At 39.3% G+C, this 16777-nt stretch overlaps 1 pseudogene across 4 annotated transcripts in view; it reads right to left on the bottom strand.

Moving 5' to 3' along the window:
- Positions 1–16777, bottom strand: part of LOC105493324 (coiled-coil domain containing 144A) — a 136456-nt pseudogene that overhangs the window by 113075 nt on the left and 6604 nt on the right. For 2 of the 4 annotated variants that reach the window (XR_011615487.1, XR_011615489.1), the window contains exons 3-6: positions 7427–7660; positions 5202–5275; positions 3160–3999; positions 1501–1872 (exon numbers count right to left, since the gene is read on the bottom strand). The product of XR_011615487.1 is annotated as a coiled-coil domain containing 144A, transcript variant X1 (transcript). The remainder of the gene's footprint in view (positions 1–1500; positions 1873–3159; positions 4000–5201; positions 5276–7426; positions 7661–16777) is intronic. The other 2 variants (XR_011615490.1, XR_011615488.1) reach the window with 2 other exon arrangements.

The raw sequence follows: 16777 nt of genomic DNA, 5'->3' as shown, positions 1-16777 counted from the left end.
AGAATGGCGATCATTAAAAAGTCAGGAATCAACAAGTGCTGGAGAGGATGTGGAGAAACAGGAATGCTTTTACACTGATGGTGGCAGTGTAAACTAGTTCAACCATTGTGGAAGACAGTGTGGCGATTCCTTAAGCATCTAGAACTAGAAATACCATTTGAGCCAGCGATCCCATTACTGGGTATATTCCTGAAGGATTATAAATCAGGCTGCTATAAAGATACATGCACATGTATGTTTACTGTGGCACTATTTACAATGGCAAAGACTTGGAACCAACCCAAATGTCCATCAGTGATAGACTGGAATAAGAAAATGTGACACATAAACACCATGGAATAATATACAGCCATAAAAAAAGAATTAGTTCATGTTCTTTATGGGGACATGGATGAAGCTAGAAACCATCATTCTGAGCAAACTATCACAAGGACAGAAAACGAAACACGGCATGTTCTCACTTATAGTTGGGCATTGAACAATGAGAACACATGGACACAGGGTGGGAAACGTCACACACTGGGACCTGTCGTGGGGTGGGGGGGAGGGGGTGGAATGGCATTAGGAGAAAGACCTAAAGTAAATGACGAGTTAATGGGTGCAGCAAACCAACATGGCACATGTATACCTATGTTACAAACCTGCATGTTGTGCACATGTTCCCTAGAACTTAAAGCATAATATATAAATAAATAAATGAATAAAAAGATATCAAGGCAGAAGAGGTGAGGCAAGAAGGGGAAGGGGTGAAATTGGTGGCACGGAGGAGGAATTTTACAATGTGAGAGAGGAAATGGAGAGGGGACAGGAGGGGAGGAGACAAAAGCGAAAGAGGAAGGGAGGGGAAGAAGAGGGAGAGGAAGCCAGAAGGAAAGCGGGAGGAGGAAGCTGGGGAGGGGCACAGAATGGAGTTTGAATCTCACACGTGACATAGCACCCTATGCAACAGACAAACCATGTCTGGAATTTCCTGTCTGCTGAGCAACACCATTGAACCCAGATGCAGCTCTCGAGTTCATGTTCAGTCACACATGTTCCAGTCGGAGCTCTTAACTGAACTTTAAAAGACACAAGTCTAGGCCGGGAGCGGTGGCTCATGCCTGTTATTCCAGCACTTTGGGAGGCTGAGGCAGGTGGATCACCTGAGGTCAGGAGTTCAAGACCAACCTGGCCAACATGGCAAGATCCCTCTCTACTAAAAATACAAAAATTAGCCAGGTGTGGTGGCTCATGCCCCTAATCCCAGCTACTTGGGGAGACAGAGGCACAAGAATTGCTTGAACCTGGGAGGTGGAGGCTGCAATGAGCCAAGAGTATACCACAGCACTCCAGCCTGGGCGACACAGAGAGACTGCGTCCAAAAAAAAGACACAAGTCTATTGTTAGTTTAAAAAGTATCCTTCTGGTGGTATTTCCCCCCCACACACACATATACATAAAATTGCCCTATTGTGCAATACTCTCAGAGCACTGGGGGATATTTAAAAGCATTACACTTACCAAGGGATACACCCAGGCACTTTCATCCTTTTGAAACAGAATGTCCTCTGTGGTGCTGGACATCAGTGATGGCCGGGAGATCCCTGCTTTGGACTGGATGTCACATACTCTCCTTTCTTGTCCCTCCTCTCTGCTTTCTGGCTCCAAGTCCCTTCTTTCTCGTCCCAGTTCATCTTGGGGCATCTGGTGGGTTATCTCCTGAAGTTCTCCCGAGGGCTGCCTTGCAGGGGAACTAATCTGTTGTTCCTCAGGACTGATTTGATCCAAATCAAGAAATTCAAGATCTGTGCTCAGGACCCTTAAAAGCTCATCTGCATCCTCTGCATCCTCTGATTGTAAGGAAGGCTCTGACTCGCTATGTCTCTGGGATTTCTTTAAAAAGAAATAAAAGATCATGATTCCACATACAGTAAAATATATATGTTAAAGTGTATATACTTGTTGTTGAAAAAGATTTAAAGTGGTCACAATGGAATTGTAAGTTCCAACAGTTTGAGTTAAACAGATAAACCTGAAAACACGAAAGCACAATAAACAGATTCATTGGCCAGGAATATTTGCTGCAGCTCCCAGGGCTGGACACTTTTTTTTTTTTTTTTTTTTTGTAAGAGATGAGGTCTCGCTATGTTGCCCGGGCTGGAATGCAGTGCGTGTTCACAGGCACAATCCTTCTACTGATCAGCATGGGAGTTATTTATGACCTGCTCCATTTCTGACCTGGGCCAAGTTCACCCTTCCTTAGCCAATCTGGTGGTGCCCCGCTCCCAGGAGGTCACCATATTGATGCCAAACTTAGTGTGAACACCTGAACGGCATAGCACACTACGGCCCAGAACTCCTGGCCTCAAGCGATCCTCCTGTCTCAGGTGCCTGAGTAGCTGAGACTACAGGTGTTTGCCACCATGCCCACCAGATACATTTTTATATCACTTCTTAGTCATTGCTTCCTTTCTACTGTATTCCCGTCTGATTGTTAGCTGCATCTCATCTTTAAGTCAGTTAAAGGAAAAAGCCCTCAAGCTCATCACATTTCCTTGAGCAATTTTCTTGATGCCTCTCGTGGTTCTGAAGGTCACATGATATATGGCTAAATGAGCTTCACAATCCACATGCCAGGTGGAAGACTGACAGAGAGACTTAACGTCAATCAAGAAACAAAGATTGGCCGGGCGCGGTGGCTCAAGCCTGTAATCCCAGCACTTTGGGAGGCCGAGACGGGCGGATCACGAGGTCAGGAGATCGAGACCATCCTGGCTAACACGGTGAAACCCCGTCTCTACTAAAAAATACAAAAAACTAGCCGGGCGAGGTGGCAGGCACCTGTAGTCCCAGCTACTCGGGAGGCTGAGGCAGGAGAATGGCGTGAACCTGGGAGGCAGAGCTTGCAGTGAGCTGAGATCCGGCCACTGAACTCCAGCCTGGGTGACAGAGCGAGACTCCGTCTCAAAAAAAAAAAAAAAAAAAAAAAAAAAAAGAAACAAAGATTACGAGAAAGTTTTCCTAAACTCCTATTACTTAGAAATCATCTGTTTCTATACACAATTACAGATTTAGAGAACCAAACTGTATGCTTTTCATAAGCTATTCCTAAGTGGAAAATCAGAATGGACCAGATAATTAATAGAGAAAAACAAAAAGTGGAAGCAAGTAAAACCCTACCTCTTTCTGAAGCTGAACGTTTTCTTTCTTCAAAGCCAGGAACATTTCTTCCACCCTGTCAACCTCAGTCTGAGGCTTTTGCATGTCTTGCTGTAATTCTTCATGTAGATATACTTCTGATGTTCTGTCAGAATCTGGTGGTAAAGAACTCAGATTTTCTAATTTAGGTTTCAGACTTTTATAGTTATTTGTACTGCAACTGTCACTATTTTGGTTCATGTTTTTTGTCATTTGCAAATCAAACTCTTGGTCTTCTTTCATTTCAACTGTAACCTCTTCTGGGTTCCTTGCTTTCTTAGTGCCTGCATCATTACTAAAGTTTTCATCCATACTAAAAATATGTTCAATGCCTGGTTTGTTATCACTGTCACAGTCTAATTTATTTTCATGTAAATGAAGCTTAGAAGATGACTGGCAAGCATGTTCCAGGGACCCAGAGTATGGATGAGAGTATGGATGGATGATACTTTTGAGACTGGGTTCATTTTGTTCAGGAAATGTCTCGAATACCACTGAGACAGACACTTCAGATGCATCTTCTTCCACACAACCAGGTATATTATTTGTCAAATTAAAGGGAATGTCTTTTACATTTGTTTTTCTCATAGAGTTATCAAGTAGTGGCTCTTCCTCAGGACAAACCGGAATTTTGTATGTTTCACGAATTTCACCAAACCTCTGCTTTAACTCATTTGTGACAAGTTTTAATTTGTTTTTCCACTCTAATTTACCTTGTTCGATCCACATTTCCTCAGACTTTTGCGCATGAGGAAGTATTGAATATACAGGTATATCCTCTCTATCACAATCCTTAGCCATTTCCGGTTCTTGAGACATTTTCTGCAGATGCAAAAGTGAAAGATTAATTTGCTTGTTTTGTTTCTCGGGTGCCTTCTTTGTCGGGCTACATGTTTTAAAAACAGCTTTGTCCTTACGTAACAGGTATCAACAAAGAAAAATTTGCAAATAATTAAAATGAAAATTTAACTGTTAAACTTTTTAATCTAGGTTTAGCTACTCCCAAATCACTGGCTTGTAACTAAGAAAGGAGGAGAAAAATATGAACCAGCAAACTTAACTTTGTCACTGTTTGTTTGGAATAAACTTAATTCATTATGTGTTAAATCTATCAAAAACGAATTAGCAGATGATTTCTAGTGTTACAAAGGCTTCCTCACTTGAAAAGTGAGCCCCTACAGTACATTTAAGTACTCTTTCTATAGATTACTAACAGGAGTGTAGGCAATCTTTAAATTATTAGGAGCCCGAATCAACACCCATCAGAAAGAAAAGCAAATTCTTAAGTTTTAATTCAAATTATATAATGTAACATCATAGGGTTGTATGTCTAGACTATCTTCTTCAGCTCAGTTCTAACATATACTACGGTCCCCTAATAACACTAACTAAAACTTTAAAGGTAGTATTTACTAAGTTTCTGCATCTAAAAAGTTAGAAAGTTATTGTTTGTACCCTAACACCAAAGATCTCATTCTGCGAGGTATGATTCCCTCCATAGGCAGTTGGGTTGATTTCATAACTCCACTCTCACTGAACGTAGACTCTGAAGTCAATGAAAGGCCACAAGGCAGAGTACATCTTTAACCTTGGCATTAGTAACTAGCAATATAAAACTGCAAAATTTGAGCCACTGGCCATGATTACTCTTTAACCATGAATCCAACTCAGTGGCCATCACTGTTAAATTGTTCATAATTTCTGTTACTTAATAATATGATTCAATAATTGATGTTACCTTCTTTATCCTGTAAGGATATTTTAAGAATGGAAGAGCAAACAAAATTCTGGAATGTTTGCCTCTACTCCAAGGGTAAATATTATAAGTTATGATAGATTCTAACAATATTGTGTTTTATAACTAGTTTAAATGTATTTAAAATTAAATATTAAGTAAGGATCTATTGATTCTCAAAGGCTAGTCTGAGAGGTAATTTCATTTGGGCTATCTTACATTATTAAAGCAAAAAAAAAAATCCAGTATTAAATCAGAAATTTAGATTTTAATTTAAATGTTTCCACACCTGTGGCTGCTTATTTTCATGTCCTTTAAGTCTTTCTTGCTCTTCCTCTGATGTCAGCTCCAAGTCTTGTTCTGCTGTGAAATCCAAACATTCAGTTAAACTACTTAGAACAGTTAGATAAAAGACATAGTCTTTATAAAAACAGATTTTAAATTACATTTCATTTTATTTCATAAATTGAGAGTTTAAATGAAGCTTAATCTTTAGTGGATACTTACTTCTTTAAGAAATACTTCTAATTCTCCAAAACGTCAACAAACCACTTTCTGGGAGACACTAGATGCCACCAGGTTAAAGAAATACAATCATCTTGAAGATCCACTCACAGATTCTTCCACCCAGCATCAATGAACAAAGCCATCACAAACAAAACACATTTTGGAATACAGTAGCAATATTATTAGGCAATGCTGCATACTGTTCTCTACTTCACAATAGTACCTTATTAATGATTTCCAAAATGACTGTGGACACCTTTATCGGTGTACACCCTCTTCCTAACATCTGAAATGTTTCCCTGTAATATTCTGACAAATGTATTAATATTTTCATCTTTTAAAACAACTTTTAAAACAGACTGCTAAAAATAAATAAATAAAATACAATAAAATAAAAAACGGATTGCTAGGTGAAGTTGACCCTGATCCTGGCTATCTTTCCCCAGGTAACAGGTATCTAGGTATCTCCTTCCCTGGGGCTGCCCTAGAACTTTGCTGATTTTTCTACTGCATCTCCACCACCCAAACTGTCAATTGCTTTAAACGTCTATTCCCTTTGCTCCTTGACTGTAGGGAACAATCTTGAAAATCATCTTTGTACAAGGAGTCATTATCTATTTTACTCAGCAATTATGTATTGAGTCTGGCTATGTCTTAGGCACTAGGGTTTAAAGAGTGAAAAGAAAGCATATCAGAGATGACTTTTCTAGAGATCCTGCCCAAGCTGACACTTAAAGAGTGAGGCTAGCTAAATTAGAAGGGGTAGGGGGTAAGAAAGAATGAGAGCATGACAGGCAGCAACAAATGGCAGACAGAGGCCTGAAAGAGTATATGTATTTGCCTACAATCGAGGGATGAGTGAGCAGGACCTGACCAGCAGTTCAGTAAGGCCAGAGAAAGGGCACACAGGGGAAAGGGCTAAAGATAGAGAGCTGAGCGGAAGTCACATTATGAAAGCCTTATGTATAATTTTAAGGTGCTTGGACATTAATGTTCGCAAGAGTGGTCCCTTGTCCTATGTGCATTGGTAATAGACCACTGTCAATGCCAAAACCAACATCCCTAGTGAACACATTTATTAACACAAGGTGGTAGCTCATGTGGACACAGGCAAGAAGATACTATGTCTCAAATTCTCAATGATTCTCATTAATTACTGACTTGGAAAGTCGATTCTATAATATATAAACTCATAGAAACGATAGGAAGTCACTTAATATTTGCTTTTGGAAGGTGTTTTGTTTTGTTTTTTGGTTTTGTGTGTGTGTGTGTTTATTTTATTTATTTATTTATTTATTTATTTATTTATTTATTTATTTATTTTTTGGAGACAGTCTCCCACTATTGCCCAGGCTGAAGTGCAGTGGCACAATCTCGGCTCACCGCAACCTCTGCCTCCTGGGTTCAAGCGATTCTCCTGCCTCAGACTCCCGAGTAGCTGGGACTACAGGCATGCACCACCACGCTTGGCTAGTTTTTTTGTATTTTTAGTAGAGACAGGATTTCACTATGTTGGCCAGGCTGGTCTCGAACTCCTGACCTCGTAATCTACCCACCTCAGCCTCCCAAAGTGCTGGGATTACAGGCGTGGGAAGGTGCCTTTTAAGTTATAGCGCATATAGTTATAACTAACAGCTGTGAATTCAGAGCTATGAAAATAAAGCAAAGAAACCACATTGTGTTTGAGTCAGCAATCTTTAGGTCTCTACTGAGTTATCCTAAATATAATCCTATGTTAGTCCCTAAACATACATAGTCCCTACTTTCTAAATATAATCCTACTTCCTAAAGAAAACCATGCTTTCCCCTAATTCTCTGTTATCTAGATGTTGCTTTGGTTAAAGGAAGTTTACAAATGTCCTGCCAAAAGGTATTCTGTTCAGTGCAAAAGGAAAGTAAACACAAAGCACATTTTACCAGAAAATGATTTTTTTTAACTCAGAACTATAGCACTATGCAGCCAAGCAGAGGCACTCTAGGACTGAATTCTCTATACTTCTTTGTTACCTTCTTTGCTCTCTTTGTTTTCTGGTAGCTGTGATTGGCACAGGTCATGGAGACTACCATTCCCCGAGACGTTCATCTTTTCTTGTTCTGTTAAGTTCATCTGTCCCAATTCTTTGGCTGCTGACTGATTTTCAGGCATTGATGGTGATACAGATGGACACTGATCATCAACGCTCAGAATCTTGGATTTCTGACAAGTCTTATCACTAACGGTCAAATTAGTAGGATGCCAATCTGAAAAATCCGAAAATGAAGTTTTCATTTATTAGGATGTAAATAACACAATAATTTGACCAACTTGTATACATGCTTTCTTCACAGAAACAGTCCCACGTCCTGCTCTCTCCCACAATCACATTACGCATTTGGGCTTATTATATTTTATATGTCCTATGCTGTAATTCATTCAGAAAAGTTTAATTGACTATCATCTCTCACTTTTCTACATTTTTACTGTTTACTATTACTTACTTTTATTCACTCAGCAGTCTCTATTACATATTTTGCTTTCCATTAAGATATTTCATGGATATAAATTTTTTATATACAGAATTTATGTCTAACCATTTTAAGCTTAAATATACATGACAGCACTATGTGTATGTGTTGTAGAGACAGAGGATTTATAAAAACTCATAATAAATATAATTTTAAAACTATTTTAATTATAATGAGATGGTCTTTCCTCAATGCACCACTATCTTCAGAATTTACTTTCAAATACTTGGATAAACTTCATACATTTATTTGCAAAATGAGAGCCGTAAGGGCCCTAACTGTTCCCATGTAAAAACAGGACTAGTGTAGGACCACACTAGATCCAAAGAGCACACAGTACCATGCACACAGTACCATGACACAAGAAAGGAATATATATATATATTATACATATGTTATGTATAATATACATGCATTCCTTTTTTCTATATAAACAAAATTGTGGGGATTTAAATTTTTTTTAAGACAAGTGAAAGAAAAAAAGCCAAAAATACAGAAGTGAAACTTTAAAGTCCATTTCATCATGAAGGGCGCATTTATCCACAACCACATATGTGGTTTAAAATGTTGGGTCTAAATTGTGATCTGAGAATCCCTGGAGTTCAAGATCCAGGCAGGGGGTCCAAGATGTCAAATAATACAAAATGTTATTTGCCATTTTCACTCTCGTTCACTTTCAAGTGTACAGTGGAGCTTTTCATGACATGGTGTGTCATAACATCATAGCGCTAATGGTGACTGGGTCAGAGTTCTAAAGGCTATTGGAATGTATGGCTGTGCATGCTCGTTTTTCAAATATTTTAGTTTTTATTTCTAAAACAGTAAATATCAAAAGACACAACCGACTTAAACAAAAGCTCTTTGGAATCTACAATCATTTTTATTTATTTTATTTATTTATTTATCATTATGAAGAGACTTTAACTGAGATCCAGTCATTTAATAGAAAACCAGAGCTTCCTGTGTCAATAAGGACTGACCTCAAAAATGTAATGTGTCCAGAGAAAAGAAAGTTGCAAACTTTGTAGAGTGTACAACAATTTATATATACTTTTAGGACATGAAAACAAATTTTACATGTTATTTATGACCATATAGATATGTAATAAAATGTTTTAAAAGGGAATGGTCATGATAAATGCTCAATTCAGGGTGTCAGTTACCTCTAGGCAATAATATTTAATCATATAAAAGGAACTCCAGGCCAAAAAGTTTCAGAATCAGTGTTTTAAATGACTGTGTCCACCATATAGTTATTAAGGAGTGATTGTTTTCCTCATTTTTGATAATCAAAGATACCACCACCCCCCCCAACACACACACACACGATCTGCTAACCAGAGTATCTGACTGGCTTAAAATCATCAGTATAGCCACACTATGATGAACTAATCAAACTTAAAAGCACAAGTCACATGTTGGCAAGTAAAGTTTGTCTTATCTGATAAGTTTTGGTGCTCCACATTCACCTTATATTCTTTCCACCTTACTAATATCCCACTCCTCCTTTTTCTGAAGTATTATCTCATTTTACCACCCTCCATCATATCCACCTGCTTCTTTTCCCTTCATTTACTCCCTATACTCTCTGCCTTCCACATTCTTTATACCCCCTTTTACTCTTGTCCTCTTCCTTCTATCCTGACACTGCATATCTAGGGTTCAGTACTATCCACAGATCTAGGCATTCACTGGGGGTCTTGGAACATATCCCCATGGATAAGGGGGTGGAAACTGTACATTTGGTTGTGTAGGTCTATGGGTGCTGTGCTATGTTATATGGTAAAACACAGGGAAGAGACCAGGGACAAGGATCTTTGCAAAGACTTTTCAGCTGCCAGCGGAGAGAAGAGCTCAAGGGAGATCAATGTACTCACTCCCACTAATCCTCTTCTGGGGCAGATGCTGGTTAAGTTTACTTAGTTCTAGCTGTTTTCTCTAGCACAAACAAGGCTCAAATTCACCTCCCATTTTACCTCCCATGGAAAGAACCACTGGAAAGATCACTCCCTTAAAGAGCTTATTCACTCTGAGCCGTACCATTCATTCAGAGAGAAGCTTAAGAAGAAACACTGCCATGGTGGTGGCAGGTTTCCAGGGAGAACTACCTGATATGAAAAATATATATGAACAGAACTATCAGCTCACTCAAGCTGCCAGAATGTGCCAACAGTTGTCAACTCTCTCTGGTGAAAACAAAATTATTTTTCACTTCTTGTAAAGCCAAACACTGGTATTTCTTATGACAGAACATCTAGTTGTAGATGAGCCATGTTATAATAATATAAACTTTTCAAGCTCATCCCTAAAAAGAAAAGAACCAATCAGGAACATATGTATCCACCTGTAGTATTCACTGCCTGATCTTCTTTTTAAGTGCTAGGTAAGTATGCAAGACTTTGTGATTCCAGTTTTATAAAGTCCAGCTCTTGAGATTACCCCGTCCCATCATTAGAGTCTATCTGGACCCATCCCCTAGAGCACGATGGTCCAGTTAGTGCTCTGCAGTACTGCATGATGCCATTTTTCCCCACTCTCCCCATTACGTGGCAAATATCTACAGAAATCGTGCTTTCTCAGCATGTCAAGTCATACGCCATCAGATCCTATTCTGATGAAAAAAAAACATGAGGAAAACAAAGGCAAGGACAAACAACATTTACAATGACAGAATCCAATTACTATGGAACTTTATTGTTTAAGTATTCAAAAAGATATCCACTGTTTTATTCCAACTATATGACTAGTCTGGAAAAAGCAAAACTATGGAGACACCAAAAACACCAATGGTTGCCAGAAGCCAGTGGAGAGGAAGAGATGAAACGGTGGAGGACAGAGGATATTTGGGGTAGTGAAGCTATTTCGTCTATGATACTACAAGGGTGTATACATGCCATTACACATCTGTCCAACACCATAGAATGTACAACACCGAGAGTGAACCCTAACATAAACTGTGAACCTTGGGTGTGATGTGTCTGTCCAGATAGATTCCTCAACTGTAACTCTGATGAACTCTGATGGGGGGTACTGATAATGAGGGAGGCTGTTCATATGTCAGGGGTCATGGGGAGTATGGAAAAATCTCTGTACCTTCTCAATTTTGCTGTGAATCTAAAACTGCTCGGAAAATAATGTTATTAATTTTAAAAAACATACTCACTGAACTTGCTATTACCCTAAATTATAAAAAGACAGAGTCACCTTGAAAATTGCAGATCACTAAAGATCAAGGTAACAGAATATGAGTACTATCTCCCAAATTGAAGCATATAAAAACACATAAAGCAGTTAATTTTAATTGCATACTTAGGCAAAAAAAATTGATAAAAATGATTGAATATCTAATCTTATTTCATAATTATAAACAGGGATTTAATGCAATATGAATCAAAACTGGTCCATCCATGTAAATAAAATGAAAGATAATTTTTATTCTAATTTTAAATCAGAGCTTATTATGCCTATTTTATCCCACAATTTTACTGAAAGGTTAATCAGGTAAGAAGGAAAGATTATAATTATTTAATATTGCCATAGTAACTTATGTACAAATACCTGTTAAGTATTCACCAAATGTCAAAACTGTAAGCAGCCTTGCTACTTAATATGAATGATGTAACCGAAAGCAGTACCATGTTATGGTCTATCATATTATTTGCTATTATATTACATAAAATTTTAAGATAACATCAAAAATTTAGTCAGGGACATAGCTTCTGGGCAGCAAAGATTTCATATAGGAGGCAAAAGACATCCATCCTTAGAAAGGCTTGCTTGCGAGGCTAGTCCTTGGCTGGTGTTTGGGACCTTGAATTTGATAGGGTTCCCGCCATTCCCTAACTTAGAAAAAGGAAATGGCTCACTGTGCCTAAACTGTTCGTGCAAATGTGGTTTACTATGAACAGTTAATTTCCTCCTGGGAGTCTAGAATTTTGTCACATGTGAGGGAGAGGAGAGGTTGTCTATGTGACTAGCCTCCCTGGAAAACATGGGTGCTGAGCCTCTAATGAAACTCTGGTAAGGTAGACAACTTTGCACATGTGTCATCAAAATTTGAGGCTGCGGGAACTAAGCGCATCCTGCTAACTACACAGGCGACGACTCCTGTAGCTTGTGCCTGGCTTCCTCCAGACTTTGACACATGCACCTTTTCCCTTTTCGAATTTTGCCTTGTGTCTTTTCACTGTATTAAATACAATAAATCAAAGCCCCGAGTATGACTGTCTGCTTACTCCTCTGAGTCCTGTGAGTACTTCTCAGTGAATGACCAAACCTAAGGCGGTCTTGGGAACCCCTGATACAACTGCATTATACAACTTTTTTTATTGTTTAAGTTGATGTGTTACATGTGACTACAATCAGAAGGTTATTTCACAGAATATCTTTCCCTAATCTGCTTATTGTTTATTTTTTGACATTTGCCTTGGAGATTCCCGTACTTCTATATCCACTGGACTAAAAGCATTAAAAATGTATGAAACAATGATGTCAGAAAATAATTTTAAAAAGCAACAATCCTATTTTAACCCAATTAAGAAATAGAAAATCTTGATGACTGACAATATGTTCTACAGTATAAAAGTCTCTGGAACAAAAAATTAAAAGATCACAGTCAGTTTTCTCCCACTCAGTAGGGTTTAATTCATTTTTACAATAATCGTGCAGCAGGTCACGTGCGGCGGCACACATCTGTAGCTCCACCTACTCAGGATGCTGAGGCAGAAGGATTGCTTGAGGCCAGGAACTAAAGCTGCAGTGTACTATAATCACACCTGTTCAAAAAATAAAGTCCAAAAAAGCCCTGCAAATAGTGGAACTCATCTGTAAGAATCAACAGGACTTTTAACTTATCTGGCCAGGAGAAGAGATTTATCTTGTATATAGATGGTTAAAGTGTGGTAATCCAATTGACCACATATTCTAGTTAAATCACAGATTACCAATTGCTGAAGAAATGTTAATACCAGAAAAGCACTTCACATTTACACTATGTCAGATAAAACAATTTGTATTTGACAACCCAGAAGACACTTAAAATCGTGGTAGACCATCATCATTGTGTCATTGTGGTGCAGATATAAAGAAGTGCATATGAAATGTGTTCTAATAGTATTTTCTTTAGGGATGAAATTCAAAAGGAAGCAGTAAGAGCAGAAATATCACAAGAGGGTAAATGAAAAGGGAACTGCACTAACAAAAGGAGTTAGGCACTGACTTTTCTACTGATGTGACCAATATTCCCCAAGTACTGAGAACTACTATATTCAGCATTTCACTTTATATTTTTCTCCAGGACATTATATTAGTCTCCTGCAATAAAATATTTTTTAAATGTTGGTTTGTCTAAACTGCTGGCCTCTAAACTATTTCTAATCAAAACATAAAATTGTGTCAAAACATGGCTGTATTACAATTCCATGTCAGAGGAAGGATATATACGTGCATCTGGCAGTGGCTTCCAGTAGTTGCTGTCAGATGTTTGTTTGGGAATGCATCCAGAAGAGTTTATCAAGGACTTGAGTACAAAACAAGTATTCCACAAAAAAGCAGGTGAGAAAGACTACACTTTTCCTCACAAATGACCTTAGGTTTAGACAATTCTAGGGAAATGGTGGTACATTAACCCACCAGGCTTGATCATTTTCCCTGATCCTGTACAGGGAGCTGCTGCAGTTACAAAAGTTAGGGACGATCTTGGTAGGTGTATTCTTCCACATTTGAACACCAGAAGTACTGATCACATCAACAGCAAACCCCACAACTCTATGACTGTTCTTCAGAAGAGAGTGCCACCGAAGAGCTTTTAAAAAGTTAACTCATTTTACTTTTTAGTAATCTTACTGGTTAGAATTGATACTCCCTCCTTGAAATTCTCATCTTTGTAAATTTTTGCAACATCACTTTCTGATTCGTCTCCTCTTTTTCTTTAGCCACTGCCCAGGCTTCCTTCCTAACTCCTCCAGGAAATGCTGATATTCCCAGGGTTCCGTCACTGGCCCTCTGCTCATTCTACACCTTTCCCATCATGGACAGGCTCACTCAGATCTACAACTTTGCCTCCGTTATTCCAAGTCAGCAACTCCAACCTCAGAGTTCCATCTCCAGCCATAAAGATCTTATCCAATGACCTACTGAAAATATCCTACATGGACATTCCAGTAAACTCAGCAATGCAGAGAAAACTGTTAGTCATGGCTGCTGACCTGCTGCTCTCCGCTCTACACCTGAAAACTGCCTACTCCTTCATGCCCAGGTTAAACGCTAGGGCACAAACCAGAAACCTGAGAATCATCTGGGATTTCTCCCTGTTCCCTATGTTTTTACATTCAACAATCACTAAATCATTATTAACCATACCTCTTTTCTGTATCTGCTTTATATTTCCACCGCCACATGTTTATTTTATATTTGTATTTCCTAGTTAAACATGGGTTTTTAAGTAGTGGCTTTTATAGGGAAAAAAACAACTTTTAATGTTATTTCTTAAACAAACAAAAAAAAAGTTTAACTAAAATAAATGAAAAAGGCATCATGCGAAGAAAAAGACTAACATTTTAAAATGAATAACTGAGCTCCTTAACCTTATTGATTTCACCATGGATGGGTGAAAACCTCACCACAGACTAATACTAGTCTGAGGACAGGACAAGGAAACTATAGCTCTGATAACTGCAAATGTTTCCTTTGTTTCCCTGTCTCTTTATGTGGTTATCTTCCAGTTACCCTCCATATGAGGGGTCAGCAAACTATAGGCCATGGGGCAAATCCAGTCCGCCTTATAGTTTTGTAAATGAAGTTTTGCTGGAGCTCAGTCATGCGTCTTTGCTTACCTATTATCTATGACTGTTTTCATACTTCAACGGCAGGGTTGAATAGGAATGACAGACCACATGAAAAAGCCCTGTACAGAAAAAGTTCGCCAATCCCTGCTTTTTTTTTTTTTTTTTTTTTTGAGACGGAGTCTTGCTCTGTCACCCAGGCTGGAGTGCAGTGGCTTGATCTCGGCTCACTGCAAGCTCCGCCTCCCAGGTTCATGCCATTCTCCTGCCTCAGCCTCCCAAGTAGCTAGGACTACAGGCACCCACCACCGCGCTCGGCTAATTTGTTTGTATTTTTAGTAGAGATGGGGTTTCACCATGTTAGCCAGGATGGTCTCGATCTCCTGACATTGTGATCCGCCCGCCTCAGCCTCCCAAAGTGCTGGGATTACAGGCGTGAGCCACCACGCCTGGCTAAATCCCTGCTTTATACCATAACCAGAATGCCCTAATACTCAAATCTAATCATGTGACTCCCCAGCTCACAATTCTCCAATGAATCCCTACAGTAAACATTGCTGTCTCCCTACCCAATAGCGATTCCCTGTTCTGTCTTGCTGGAGAAACACACGTCTATTTGGATATCTATCATGCCAATAGCCCTCCCAACTCCAAAAGAAGAAATGATTATTCTAAGCTCATCACAGTAATTACATTTGCTTTCCCAGTGCCTGGTTCAGGAATGAGCATGTGGTAGGACCCAGCCAATAAAATGTTACAGGAAGTCCACCACACACTTCTGAGTCTTCTCCCTAACTAAAAGAAACATGCAAAGAAAAGCCACCCTTTCAGCCTTCAGATAATGTCAGTGAGACCATAATGTTTGGAGCTGTTGCTAATTAGTCAGCCATGAAAACGGACGTGAACAAAACACTGTGATATCACTGAACTGTCAGAACAACTCTGGTGCCTACTGTTTTAGCCACTGTTAATTAGGTCATCCAGTATTTTCAGCCCAAAGCATTCTGCCTGGTAAATCTCCCATGGCCTGCGGAAAAAGATCTACTTGTTTCTTTTTCTTTTTTCTTTTTTTTTTGAGACAGAATCTTGCTCTGTCACCCAGGCTGGAGTGCAGTGGCGCAATCTCGGCTCACTGCAGCCTCTACCTCCCAGGTTCAAGCGATTCTCCTGCCTTAGCCTCTTGAGTAAATGGGACTACAGGCATGCGCCACCACGCCTGGCTAATTTTTTTTTTTTTTTTTTGTATTTTCAGTAGAGATGGGGTTTCACCATGTTGGGCAGGATGGTCTTGATCTCCTGACCTCGTGATCCGCCCACCTTGGCCTCCCAAAGTGCTGGGATTACAGGCGTGACCCGCCACACCCAGCCTGAGATCTACTCATTTCTATAGTATTAAAAAGTCTGGGCAGGGACTGGTGGCTCACGCCTGTAATCCCAGCAGTTGGGAGGCCAAGGCATGTGGATCACTTCAGGTCAGGAGTTCGAGACCAACCTGTCAAATATGCTGAAACCCTGTCTCTACTAAAAATACAAAAATTAGCTGGGAATGGTGGCTCACGCCTATAATCCCAGCTACTTGGGAGGCTGAGGCACGAGAATCACTTGAACCCGGGAGGCGGAGGTTGCAGTGAGCCAAGAGAATGCCACTGCACTCCAGCTTGGGTGACAGAGTGAGACTTTATCTCAAAAAAAAAAAAGTCGGTCATAAGCTTGCCTTCGGTATTCACTTCATTCCCAACCATTCGCATCTCATATGTTTTGCACTAGCAGAACTGAACTGCTCATAAACCCTGCAACGTTCACTCAAGCATCTTACTTTTGCACTCGCTGCTCCTTCTGCCAAATACATAATCTTCTGCCCACATCATCCTTCTGCCTCTTTACGTAGAAAAGTTCTACTCATTCTGCATGTTTAACTTAAATCTTACCCACTTTTTTACAGCTTTCATTCCTCACCACATAAAGTGTCTGGCACATAATTAATATAGTAAATGATCACTATACGCTTCCAGAGGGCATCTAGCACACAGTAGTAGGCATTGAATAAATACTTCAGCAAATAATTAAAATG

This window comes from Macaca nemestrina, chromosome 17, assembly GCF_043159975.1.
Source record: "Macaca nemestrina isolate mMacNem1 chromosome 17, mMacNem.hap1, whole genome shotgun sequence".
Taxonomy (NCBI): domain Eukaryota; kingdom Metazoa; phylum Chordata; class Mammalia; order Primates; family Cercopithecidae; genus Macaca; species Macaca nemestrina.
The sequence above is the reverse complement of the archived record's forward strand: the minus strand, read 5'-3'. Positions and strand labels throughout refer to the sequence as shown.